At 34.3% G+C, this 13,039-nt stretch overlaps 1 long non-coding RNA gene across 1 annotated transcript; it reads right to left on the bottom strand.

The window, feature by feature from the left end:
- Positions 1-7,741: 7,741 nt before the first annotated feature.
- LOC141652239 (uncharacterized) lies at positions 7,742-10,744 on the bottom strand. Its single transcript, XR_012547065.1, has 3 exons — positions 10,566-10,744; positions 10,400-10,472; positions 7,742-7,939 (listed from the first exon to the last, which is right to left on the bottom strand). It is a non-coding gene; the product is annotated as an uncharacterized LOC141652239 (long non-coding RNA).
- Between the last annotated feature and the right edge of the window lie 2,295 nt (positions 10,745-13,039).

Raw genomic sequence — 13,039 nt, forward strand, 5'->3', positions numbered from 1 at the left:
TATAAACCTTAAACTCCCTCCAATTTTCGGCACATATATAAAATGGGAGGTCCATTTTATTTTTGTCATTTGTCAATTGTGACATATGTGACATGTTACTTGACATGTGAAATTATAATGTATTTTTAACATATTAAAAATCAACATACTCATAAAATATGTCATATACAAAATCGACTAGTAATTCGTAATTACTTGTACCAAAACGGTTTATCAATTATAAATCACAACGTCTTGCATTTATAATAAATCATTCATTCAATTTCAATTTCAATCGTTTCGTAAACAATAATTTTATCCAAGTAATAAAACAATTCGATTACTTAGACCGTATCTAATTTAATCGAATTACAATAAGACACGTTAACTTTACTCACAAGATCATCCGTCAATTTTAAGCAATTTAATTAACTCGTATCGGCATACGATTAATTATATAATCAATTAAGAGTATTTCCCTATAGGTATGACCTAAGGGGATCAACCGATCACCACCGTCGCACGACAGTAATGTCAAACTCTAGTCAGCCAATCATTACCGATATGTGTGGACCAAGTTGATCAGAAATATTACATCCCACATGTATTCTTAAAATGAGATTTAAACATGTGATCATCATGATCGGCAGTTGTGATCGCATTATTGTCGGAGGACACATATTCCAACAATCTCCCACTTGTCCTCGACAAGTGTGCGTCACCAATTCTCTTGTCCTATTACTATCTCCCACTCAATGCAAGGTGTCTTTCAGGTCGTACTTGCAAGTGATCATATCGAGAGTGGTTTCCTCGATCTGGAGAATAACTGATTGACCGGAATTATCTACCATAGATACCTTCCGAGCGTGGCCACGCATTTCCAGTTCATTACTCCTCGAGTGGCCCTGAGATATTGTTATAACCCTGACAAGGGGTGGACAATTCCTATCGCACTATTCCCTTCGACTAGCCACAGCCATCATAACCCAAAATATGCCCATTTGACCCCATTTACGAAGGTCGTAGTAACATAAATCAAAGTTAATCCAAAATCGTGCCACCTTAGGCGAACAGTCTTTAGTCAAAAGAATCGACTCATTAGAATACTATAGTAGCTCTCGCCACGACCAGGCTATATAAATTTGCCGAACTCTATAAGCGGTCATTTGCCCGACAAAGTGTTCCTAACAAATCCGCCTATGTGATCGACTAGTCATCTCACATGACTCCATGGCACTTGAACTTGCCATCAATCGCATCACACTCTAGTCACTTCGAGACGTCACCTCATGTAAGTGACTATGGGCGAATACAATGCTAATCCGTGTTCACTTTAACGGGGTTCAATTGTCTTTATAACCCATTTGGATGTAACAAAGTATAAGATGAGTTAATAATAACTCAAACGACAAATGTGGATATCACATTCGGGTAGTCAATACCATATTACCACCTTGTGATGTATATTGTAAGTGTGTAAACACTAGTCGTTTGAAACATGAGTTTAACACACCATGTGTCCATATGTTCAAACTCTTGAATTGCATTTTCCTTTATTTTCATGTTTGTCTTACATAGCATGAATCTCACCAAGTACATATCTAGTTTCCCAAACTAGGTTCAGGTTCTTTACTTTGAGAGAACTTTCTTGTTGCTTATCACATAACAAACGAATTATGGTGGATGACATAACTCACACTAGTCAAATGTTCTTCCAACTCATAATGTACCAGGTATATGTTTTGTAGAATCTTGCAATAACTGTCAAGATGATTAGCCTAGCGCTTCTCATAAGTCCTAGTAAATTTGAAAATACTAGTTTTGAGTAACTTCTTACTATAACCAAGTATCTTTTCAAACTTATTATTTCTCCTTTTAGCTTAAATAGCTTAGGATTTTCATAAATCCTTACGGGTTTTTGAACTTCAATATGTGCAACTTCTTGTCACATAACAGAGTGTTCTGTCAAACACTAGAATAGCTCATTAGTTCTTCTCGAGAATTCATGACGATTCTTCTATGGCTTACCAATGACTCATCATGCTCTTAAGCATATGATTCATTATAGGACATGTACAGGATTATTCTAATGGCGGAAACATTAGTAATCTTTAACCATGTGATCAACCATTCTTAGGTTCAATGAATGACCATGACTGCTTATGGTAATTCCATTTTCATGGATATGAATAACCTACGTTTCTCATTGATCTGATGTGCATATCTCAATGCCTATCCAACATCCCATGATGTGATTGGATTCATCTTAGTCCATTTTCATCCATAATTGAAAACTCAAATACTTCTTTGTGAAAGCTAGTACTAGCTCATCATTCTCAATGAGTAATGAGTTATAAATTTTACAAGATGATTGCTCCCACTGAATTTCATGTCTTCACATGATAATTTTAAACTCCCACTCAATTCCACATGTTTCGTATTTGACTACTCAATCGAAATATTTCAAGAATTGAAATCAATTTTGCTTTGCCAAGTTATTAGGATAAAACCATATATGTTCCCAACATATCTTTTCAAAATACCTATTTTGAAAGGTTTCAATCTTAAACTTATGGAAAGAGATTTTAATCTCTAACTCATTCATTTTTATAATGATGCGTAGCAATGTCATTATTTAAAAGTGAAATCCCATTTAATACACGTCCTTCTCAAAATACCCTTTTCGGAAGGAGGTATAACCATTCCATTTTCATAATGAGGTTAAGTAATGACACTAGCGTGGTTAACATTTAACTTAGCTTTTGTAGATATCGGCATATCTTTCTTTGCAACTTTTAATCATAAATCTCATTTATATTCAAGGATGCAACTTTGTTTTATTTAGGCTCTTAAGTAAATATCAATGTTGAAACTCTATTTATATCTAGGTTATAAACTAGCAAAATCTCTTGTTGAGACTTTTCTTTAGTCATTTTCTATCAAAAACTTTCTTTTGGTCTCCTCGTGTAGTTATCTTAAGAACATATTCTTTTGATTACTTCACTTGGTCTCTTTTGTCATGTAGATCTCATCTATTCAAGACCATAGATCTCATCTATTCGTGTATACTATCTATTTAGGTATACAAATTATTCTTTCTATAGTAGTTCTCATTTACTCAAGCATACAAATTATTCTTTGTATTCTTTGTGTCTTTATTTTTCTCTCACTCTATCTTTAGAATAAATACACTAGATATTCAAAGATAGCTTATGAGACACAAATAATGATTTTGAAGTAGAAGGAGGATTATCTCATAGATTGACTAATAGATTTTAGATTTCATGAGTGTACTTGGTAATTGACATTCCTTTAGTAGAGTTCATCAACTCAACATCACTTTATAATTGATCATACACAAGCCCAAGCTTGTGGACATATTATGAATTCTATCATTATGTTGTCTATTGGATCACTTTAAGTAGATGATCACATGTTTCTATGTGCAAGCAGGTAAAGACGAATTATTAGAACAAATAAATACCATAAAAGGGGTGACTTGGGTTGCAAGCCAAGCCACCAAAATCCAAAATACAACCATTGTTGAAAAGGATCAACCATTTCCATGTCGAACACGGAAATCAAAATAGTTCTAAAATTCATAACATTAAAATAAAGACAATAATAAAAGCCAAGCTTCATCGGTAGCTAGTCCTAGCTCTTTCATGATTTCTCAAGCTTGCTTCTCTTTTCCCTTGTCAGTGCTTGGAGGAGGCCCTATCTACAATAAAAAGGGGATACATTATCACAACTTTGTATCAAAATACCATAGTTGAATTAGAAACATAAAAGAAAGGATAGTCATTTACCTACTGGAGTGATCTTTCCAGCTTTGATGTCACCAAGATACTTGGAACAATTCCTCTTCCAATGTCCAACACCATTACAATAATGGCATTTATCAAGAGGACCCTTCTAAGTGCTAGCTTCAAAAGTCTTAGCCTTGGTGGACATGGGAGCTTGCCTCTTACCCTTTTTCCCATTCTTCTTGAACTTCCGCTTTCTCTTAGTGCTTATATTAAGCACATCCTTAGGTGGGTTAACATTTAGCCCCATGTCTCTTTCGGCTTGCACAAGTAACTTGTGCAACTCTTCAAGAGACACATCCTTGTCTTGCATATTGAAATTCACCCGGAATTGTACATATGCTTTGACTTTGGATAAGGAGTGAAGAATCCTATCAACAATGAGCTCCTTGGGGATTTTAACCTTTTGAATTTTCAATGTCTCGACTAGCTCCAAAAATTTGAGCACGTGAGGGCTAACCTTTTGGCCCTCCTTGAAATCGGGATCAAAGAATGCCGAGGCCGCCTCATATTGGACGATCCTCGGTGCTTGTGAGAACATTGTCACAAGTTTGGAATAGATTTCATAAGCGGTGCCCATTTTAAAGGCACTCCTTTGGAGATCCGCCTCCATAGCAAAAATCAACACATTTTTCATAGCGGCGGACTCTTTGTGGTAAGCCTCATATGCTTCCCTAGTGGCGGCACTCGACCTAGCATTAGGTTCGGGTGGATAGGCCTCAATGAGGTAACGAAGCTTGTCGTCACCTTGAGCGGCTTATTTGAGTTGGGCATTCCAATCGGAGAAATTTGACCCATTCTTTTCAAGTTTACAACGATCCATGAAGGATCGGAGCCATGAAACATTAGTGAGAGTGTTGGCGTTGGTGTTTGGTGCGGCCATTTGTTATGAGAAATAAAAGTAGTCTACAAAACAAAAAGAAGGAATAAAACACTTGTCGTTTTCAAAATAATAATAATACTCGTAAATTTTAATTTAAACAAGTTTTATTGCATTTATCTAGTGACCTCTACCCAACTTGATAAATGATTCCAAGACCCAAATTCATATTCATTGGGCACGGTGTAGCCGATTTATCCCTTATCAATATAACTCGGTGGATTAACTCTTTAATCGATTCTACTTTTAGAACTCTTGGTCGATAAAATTACATTAATATTTATCTTTAGCCCAAAACACATCCGGCTATGGTCGAGAATACTTTTGTTGAGTTCAACCCAAATTTCGAATAAATGTGTCCATAATCCAAATTCACATTAACTTGAGCCCGGTGTAGCCGATTCATCCCTTATCAACATGAATTCGGTGGATAGACATTTATCACCCACTTCCTCTATGTAACAAGGTTTGTACCCCGGTGTGGTCGAGCGCACTCCCTCACGAAATAGGTTTTCATGGTTTCTACTTTTTGGTAAGGCTAAGTCTCAATTGTTTATTTTAGCGAGAGGTCATGTCAATTTATTATCTATCACGTTTTAAGTGAACTAAAGCGGTGAACTACGATAATTGTAATTGACACGGTCGATAAACTCGATTTAAAATGCATGTTTAGTTATGGCGATTTAGCGATGCATGCAACATATAAATAAAATGCAAAGCATAAAAATAAAATCCTAGTATAGCCTTCCTAAAAATAGTAAATCTAATAAACTATTACAAATTCGGAAACCAACACCTTTGGTCCCTTGAACTTCGGTCTTGGCACGCACTTCAAGGCAACACTTTCTTTGATGAATCGCCTTCTCGAATTGTACCATCTTCAAGGAATTCCGGAATAAATAAATTACAAAATGAATTACATAATTTGCTATTATACATTTGTAATTAAAAATAAATCTATAAAATTACAAAACGGTGATACGAGATCACAATAATTATAACCGAATCGATATTCCCATACATTTCGGGTAATACCAATTAAAACTAAGGCCATACTAAGTAAAATTACATAATTCAAAAATTACATAAAATTAAAATATGACAATCATAAATAAAATCCAGCACTATAATATGTATGAACATGCTAGATTTTATGCTAAATCGCCTTTTAAGAGCCAATATCGTATATTTATCGATTTTCATGGATTTGCGTGATTATAACTTGTTAAAATCACAATAATTACATAAATTCATATTTATGTACAAGTTAATTACCCTAACCATCTTAGGACTCAAAAATTAGTCTCCACTAACATTTTGACAATAATTAAACTTGATTTCTTAATATTGTTCATAAATGGACCCAAAATACAAAATTATGCTATAAACTTCAAATTAAATTATAAAAATTTTAAATAATTTCGAAATTTGAAATTTAAACTCATGAATATTCTGGAAAAATACCATGACACTCATAATGTTCAAAACTTAGGTTAAAAATTTCGAAAATATATCAAGAAAAACAATGTTGCGGTTTATCGGTTTTAACAATTATGACCATAAAAATATGAGAAAAATTATTTTCATCAAATTTTCACATTTATATCTGAAATATATGATAAAATGCAACATGTGACGTTTTTCCTTTAGTCATGAAGTATGTTTTAGCATTATTACTAATTATAGTCACTATTTATGTGATTTTTCATCAAAAATTTATAAATCATGCATAAGGACTTCATTATTGCCAAATATTTTACACACATCTTGTAAAATTTCATGTGACAACAAACTAAATTTCCATGACCAGATTCGAAATATAACTCATATTAACCTATTTACCCATTTAAATACGATTTTAACTTATAAAATTCATATTTCGAGCAAAACAACATATTTTAATATTAAAATTTACTGGCCATCATTAGATAATATATGTGAAAATATATCCAAAAACCACTTAAAAATTCGAAGTTTAGCTATTTTTCGTCCAAAAATGACATTTTTATCATGAAATCACATTTTAATGCCAATAATATATAAAATGAACAATAAAATCCATAAATAAACCAAAATGTCCTAAAAATCACTTAGGACCAGAAACTTTTAACATGCAAAGTTATTTTTAGGTTTATCTTCATAAATCAAAATTAATTAGTTTTGTATGTTAATCTTATAACTCGGAAAAACTATAAACCGATTTGCATGCAAACAACCTAAGGCTCATGATACCACTTGTAAGTTAATCTTAATCTCATTAATTTACATATTCATATATGTTCAAATTTATTTAGTCATAAAATAAATGGAAGATCTTATGCTTGCAAACTAAAGCAAGATAAAAGAAGAAATCGTCAATCTTACTTATATGTTTCGGATATTAGGGCACCAACAAGATCTCCTTCTTGTTAGTTCTTGAGCTTCCTTATAATGGATGAACAAGGTTCAAATTAGAACCTCTCCTAAAAGCATATACCCAAGGAAATCCCTTAATAACTTATATAATTATGAACTAGTAATAATATAAGTCTTACTTAAAATTTGACACAAAATAAATTGTATTTTCTCTTGAATATTTCGGTCAAGAGATGAGCTTTTGTGAGGTTTTTATTTCTCTAAAAATGTTTCATAAGATGTAGAGAGAATAATAATTTCTTACACTAGAAATTTTATTAAAAAAGATAATGAATAATGGAGAGGAAAAACCCTTAATATTTCTCCTCGAGAAACCGGTGGGGAGGGGGTAAAAAGGGGCCAATGCATGAGCTTGTGTTCTTCTCAAGATCAACTAGGTTTACATGGCTACAAGTAAGGTTTAATCATTGTGTTTTCCACTTAAAATAAAACCACAATATAAACCTTAAACTCCCTCCAATTTTCGGCACATATATAAAATGGGAGGTCCATTTTATTTTTTTCATTTGTCAATTGTGACATATGTGACATGTTACTTGACATGTGAAATTGTAATGTATTTTTAATGTGACACCCCGCGATAACGCGGAAAATATAACTAATAAAATGCGGAATTTTAGGGAATTTTTGAAACTTTTAAAATTTAAAGCGCGAGTTCACCAAAATCTAAAACATAAATAAAGAGTGCGGAAATAAAGATTTTAAATGATACAACGTGATAGTCGAGGTGAGGGAAAATATATCCCTCGAATGACAATACAATAAAAGGTAGGTCTAAACAATCCTAATAAACCAACTACTAGGCCGAAGTGCTCGCTAGCTCACACATGTCTTCACCCCATGAATGCATCACTAATACCTGTCATTCATGTAAACATGAACGCCACGATCGTGTGGGAGTAACTCAAGGTTCTCCCGCCCACAAAATGTCGAAACGAACATAACAAAGAACTAAAACAGGTAAGTCATGTAAGACTCTTACAAAAATATGGATATCAAGTTTATGTTTAAACATGGTGATTAAATGAGATGGAACAAGATAGATCAACATTAACATGATAACGGTTAAACTATTCATGTGAGATAATTAAATAATATGAAAGACAAGAAAGCAGACACGGCCACTTAGCCACGAGCACGTATTTCAAGGATATATGACCAAAGTAACCATCCAAATAATGCAAGACATTTATCACTCTTAGACTATAATTTCCCCGGGTAGGACTACGATAATAATACGGTCCTAGTCTAAATCTGCAGATTCTCGGGTGTACATCCCGATTCGACGTGCGCCAAAGACAAAGACGCACCCAAGACTCGACTACTAAGGAGACCGAGTACCCCAATCGCGAACAAAGACGAAAGTGGCGGAAAGACTAAGATAAGACTCACTTGCCGAACAAAGACAAGTGGCCAAAAGCCGTACCTACCAGAACAGACAAGTAGGCCAAAACCGTACTTGCCAGAACAGCACAAGTAGGTCAAACCCGTGCTTGCCAGAACAGCACAAGCAGGGCAAAAAGTATGTCAAGCACGTACGATGGTAATATGGCATTTCTACAAGAATACGACTCTTACAAGTACACGGGACGGGATTATTAATGTCACACTCATACTTATGGTTTGCATCTCACCATAAGTACGGATGGGAACATCGGTCCCGACGATCATATCGCAACTAGAGGGCCTATGGCTCACCCCTAGTGTCTGATAGGACCACGACTCACACCACCGAACAATACAAGACATTATCAAGGATATGACTCTTACCAGTACTCATTTATAATAAATGTCTCATACTTGTATTACGTTAATGAATATTCCATTTCATAATTTAACATGCTGGTTAAATAAAATATAACAAGTGATAATCAATAATTTACGTTATATGAAAATTACGGAATAAAATGTGACCAAGCCCAAGTGACTCATTTATGAGCCCAATAAACAAGTTATAAGGAGTCCAACAATTAAATCTCATTAAGCCCAACAAACAAGATATGTTAGACCCAACTTAATACTCATGTAAAATCCAACAATTAAATCATGTGAAACCCAACCATTTGATCATGTAAGACCCAAATAAATTGTCATGTGAAGTCCATCAATTAAAATACAACAAGTCCAACTTAGTAAAGTATAACAAGCCCAACAACAAGGTCGAATGAGCCCAATAAATTAAATATATGAGAGGGCGATATTTAACGAATTACGTTATATAAAATGCGAGACGGAAATTAAATAATTTAAATAAACCGAACTTGCGCCAAAACAATTTATAAACATGACTAGCCCAAGTTACCAAATATAGCTAGCCCATTTATTAAAATCAAATGAGCCCAACAAACTAAATATGTGAAAGAACGATATTAACGAATTATCGTTATAAAATTCGAGGCGGGATTTTAATAATTCAAATAACCAACTTATGCCGAGACAATCCTTAAACATGACTCAAAGTTCCCTTTGGACAGCACCCAAACATAACTAAAGGGTGTCATTTGGACAGCCTTAAACACGACTCCCAACTAGCCGTAACCAAGGCCGTATCCAGCCAGCCTTGGCCCCGCTACCAGGCCACCACCATGCCCCTGCACTCCCCAAAACAGCCCATACAAGACCGTGTCGATCTTAACTAACCCAAAAGCAGCCTGCTCAAAGTGAATCAAAGACAGTCCAGTACAGCTACTTAAGACTGCGCCAAAACAGCCACCAAAACCGTACTCGACTGTCCTCAAAACAGTCCTAAAACAGTCCCCCGTCAGTCCCCAAACAGTCTGCTCGATACAATATAACAGTCCCAAAAAAAAACACAGTAAACCCGTCCCACAAGCTGCATAATACCGTACTGGAAATGGTACCAAAACAATCCTAATGACCACATTTTACCATCCCAATTTCAGCACTAAAACAGTCCACTTTAGACCCGGTTTAAGACGACTTTCGAGGTAAGGTTAAGCCGGATACTAAACACAACAAATTCCTGAATCACGACGACTAAATACTGTCCAACAATACTCGGAAATACCCTGAAACAAAACAGCCCATAACTGAGGCGAATTCCCGCATCAAAACAGTCCCAAAAATGTCCCGATTTCCGTCTTTAAAACATTCCAGTGACAACTCCTATAATCTCCATGGAACCGTGCCAACAGAATTCAAACGCCCCATTTCAGCAACATTTTGAGACGAAAAATTTAAAATATAAATGAGAAAGACATAAAGGTTCAAACTTTATCAAACAAGGGCATAAAAACACCATGAAAACGACACAAAAGACGAAAATTTCGACATTTGTCGAGTAACCTATCATCGTTACCTTTTTGCCCTTCAAAACTCCGAGAAAACGTCTAAAAAGTATGAGCCTCTCACCGGGTCTTCAGTTTCTTAAACTAGAGGAAAGAAAACGAGATAAAAGAGCTAAAAATCAGAACTTTCATGAGACGGGTCAAACTGAAATCACCACAAAAACAATACTTTCTTACCTTGAAAGAATAAGGACAGAAAGGGGAAGCCAATGGCGTAAAGATTAGCGAAAATAGTTGAGAAACGGAGACGGGATCTGAGCTTGAAAATGGGATGATTAATGGAGTTTGTGTCTGTTTGTTTTTCATTGTTGTTGTCTACTGAGTTGCTCGAAAAGGAAGAAGGAAAGGAAAGTGCGGGGGTGGGGGCAGGGACATGTCGTTACAACCACAAAACAACAATATGTGATTATTAAATAATAATAACATATATATAATAATAATAAAATATAATAATAATAATTAATAATAATAATATATAAATGTATATAAAAGTAGAGTATAGGTAGGTGAATGTGTTGTTGGTTTTTGGTTGGTCCGGACTAAAGTAGGTACAAAAAGAAATGTGACGATCTAAGGTTTAGACGGAAATATGTCTCGAGTCTATATTAACTTGAGACGGAAACTAATATTATTACTGTCCGACTAAAATATGTATACATATATTCTTATATAAATTATGCCTCAAAAATATAATTTAATAATACGTATTTTTATATAAAAGAGCTTTTATATGTATTACTTTTATAAAAATCGTGTTTGACATAAAATTAATTAAATTGAATAATTCAAAAATATATAATAAAGTAATTAAACGGTTTAATAAATTTTAAATGTCAAAGTGGAAAATTCGCGGGTGTTACAATCACCCCACCTTTTAAAAAGTTTCGTCCTCGAAACTTGAAGGTAGAAAAGAAAGGTTATAAAAATAAAACTGAACTTTTAAAATCGATAACCAAAACATTAAAAGGTTAATTACTTGTAAGAATTAAAATTCTTTCAAAAGTTTCAACTAAAATTTTTTGACAGAACCAAGTCGAAAGGCAAATCATTTGTATAAATCAAAATCAAAACACTTTCAAAAACATTAACGAAGAGTTTTCAAAAGTATAAGTCTCATTCATGGAACGAAATTGCTCTTGTCGTGCACACAAGAACGCTTACTTTCCAAGTCAAAGACAAATTTAAAACAAAAATCATTCGCCGACAAGCGTAGAACAAGTTATCAAACGTCTCCAATAACGAGTTCTAACATCCGATCAACGTTAAAATCAAGAGAGAAAGGTAATTCACTCAAATTTTCTTTTGCAAAAGCCAAAATAGATAGAAATGAAGGTTTCACTTTTAAAACTCAAAAAAGAGTCAAATTTCTGAAAACGTAATATTAAACTTTGACAAAAGGTCATAAATAGATCAAAGTTAATAGAAATTGGATAAAATTTAAAGAAATCACAGGTTTAGCAATTAAAATCATGATAAATAAGTCCATATTTCAAAGAACAGATAGGAAATTAAATTAAATTTTCATTTTCAACCCTTTTTAAAATATGTAAATTTTGTAAGAGTAATATAGATTCTTAACAACGAATAAAAAAAAAATGGTAGCTTGAAATGTTTAGGAATTGGACAGAAGAAACGTAACTTAGACATCATAGATACAAGTATGAAATTCTTCCTTTGCTCGCCTAGCTATCTTTCTTCTTTGCGCATCTCAAAATAGCTACATTCCCGCTCCAAATTCACTCTTCCTCCAAATTTATGCTAAAAGGACGGTAAAAGGCTCGATTTAACTATTTTTTGGTTCATTCCTGCAAATAAGACATAACAAACCAAAGTAGCATATTCGGGGCATTTCGTAGCATAAAACTACGATAATAACATAGAAATACGTGCATAAAAAGGACTATATAAAATGCACGTATCACTAAGCCTATGAATCCTTGCATTTACAACCATCTCTTATCTATTCAACTTGACTTGTAAGATATAAACCAACTGGAGTCTTGTTAGACCATGCATAGAAGTGATTAGGAGGAAACTAAGTCGACTTGTAGGTGTTGTACAATCTAATCGATTCGGCTCCGGGACCCAACTCTTCCTAAGAACCGTAAGACATAAACCAACTCGGTTCCTTTACAACATAAATTGCTTGCAACTTTGTGAACATGTTTGTATGATCAACACCCATGAATCCCCTATGACCCCATGACATCCTAGCACTTTTAATCAATTGTTTACATCCTTCCTTTTATTACTTGCTTTACTTTATTGTTTGCATTAGTCTAGACACAACTACAAACCCAACAAATTGTGACACTAGCATAAATTAAGATAGATAGACTTAGAACCCAAAGCACACCGTCCCATGGATCGACCTCGACTTACCACTAACTAGTTGTTTGTTGAGAATTATAAATGTGTTTGATTGGGAGACCCGACGACATCACCCTACACCCAAAATGGCACCGTTGCCGGGGATGGTGCTATGTGATTAAGTTCTTACTTGTTTGTCTATTTTGATTTTGCTTTCACCTTGAGGAACTTGTTCCTCAAGGATTGTTCTTACCGTTTTTGTGTAGTTTCCCTGCTTGAAGTTGTTTCCTTGTCTTAGCTATGATGGCTCAAGACTTGATACATGGAGTATGTGGTGGATC

Source organism: Silene latifolia, chromosome 4 (assembly GCF_048544455.1).
Source record: "Silene latifolia isolate original U9 population chromosome 4, ASM4854445v1, whole genome shotgun sequence".
NCBI lineage: Eukaryota > Viridiplantae > Streptophyta > Magnoliopsida > Caryophyllales > Caryophyllaceae > Silene > Silene latifolia.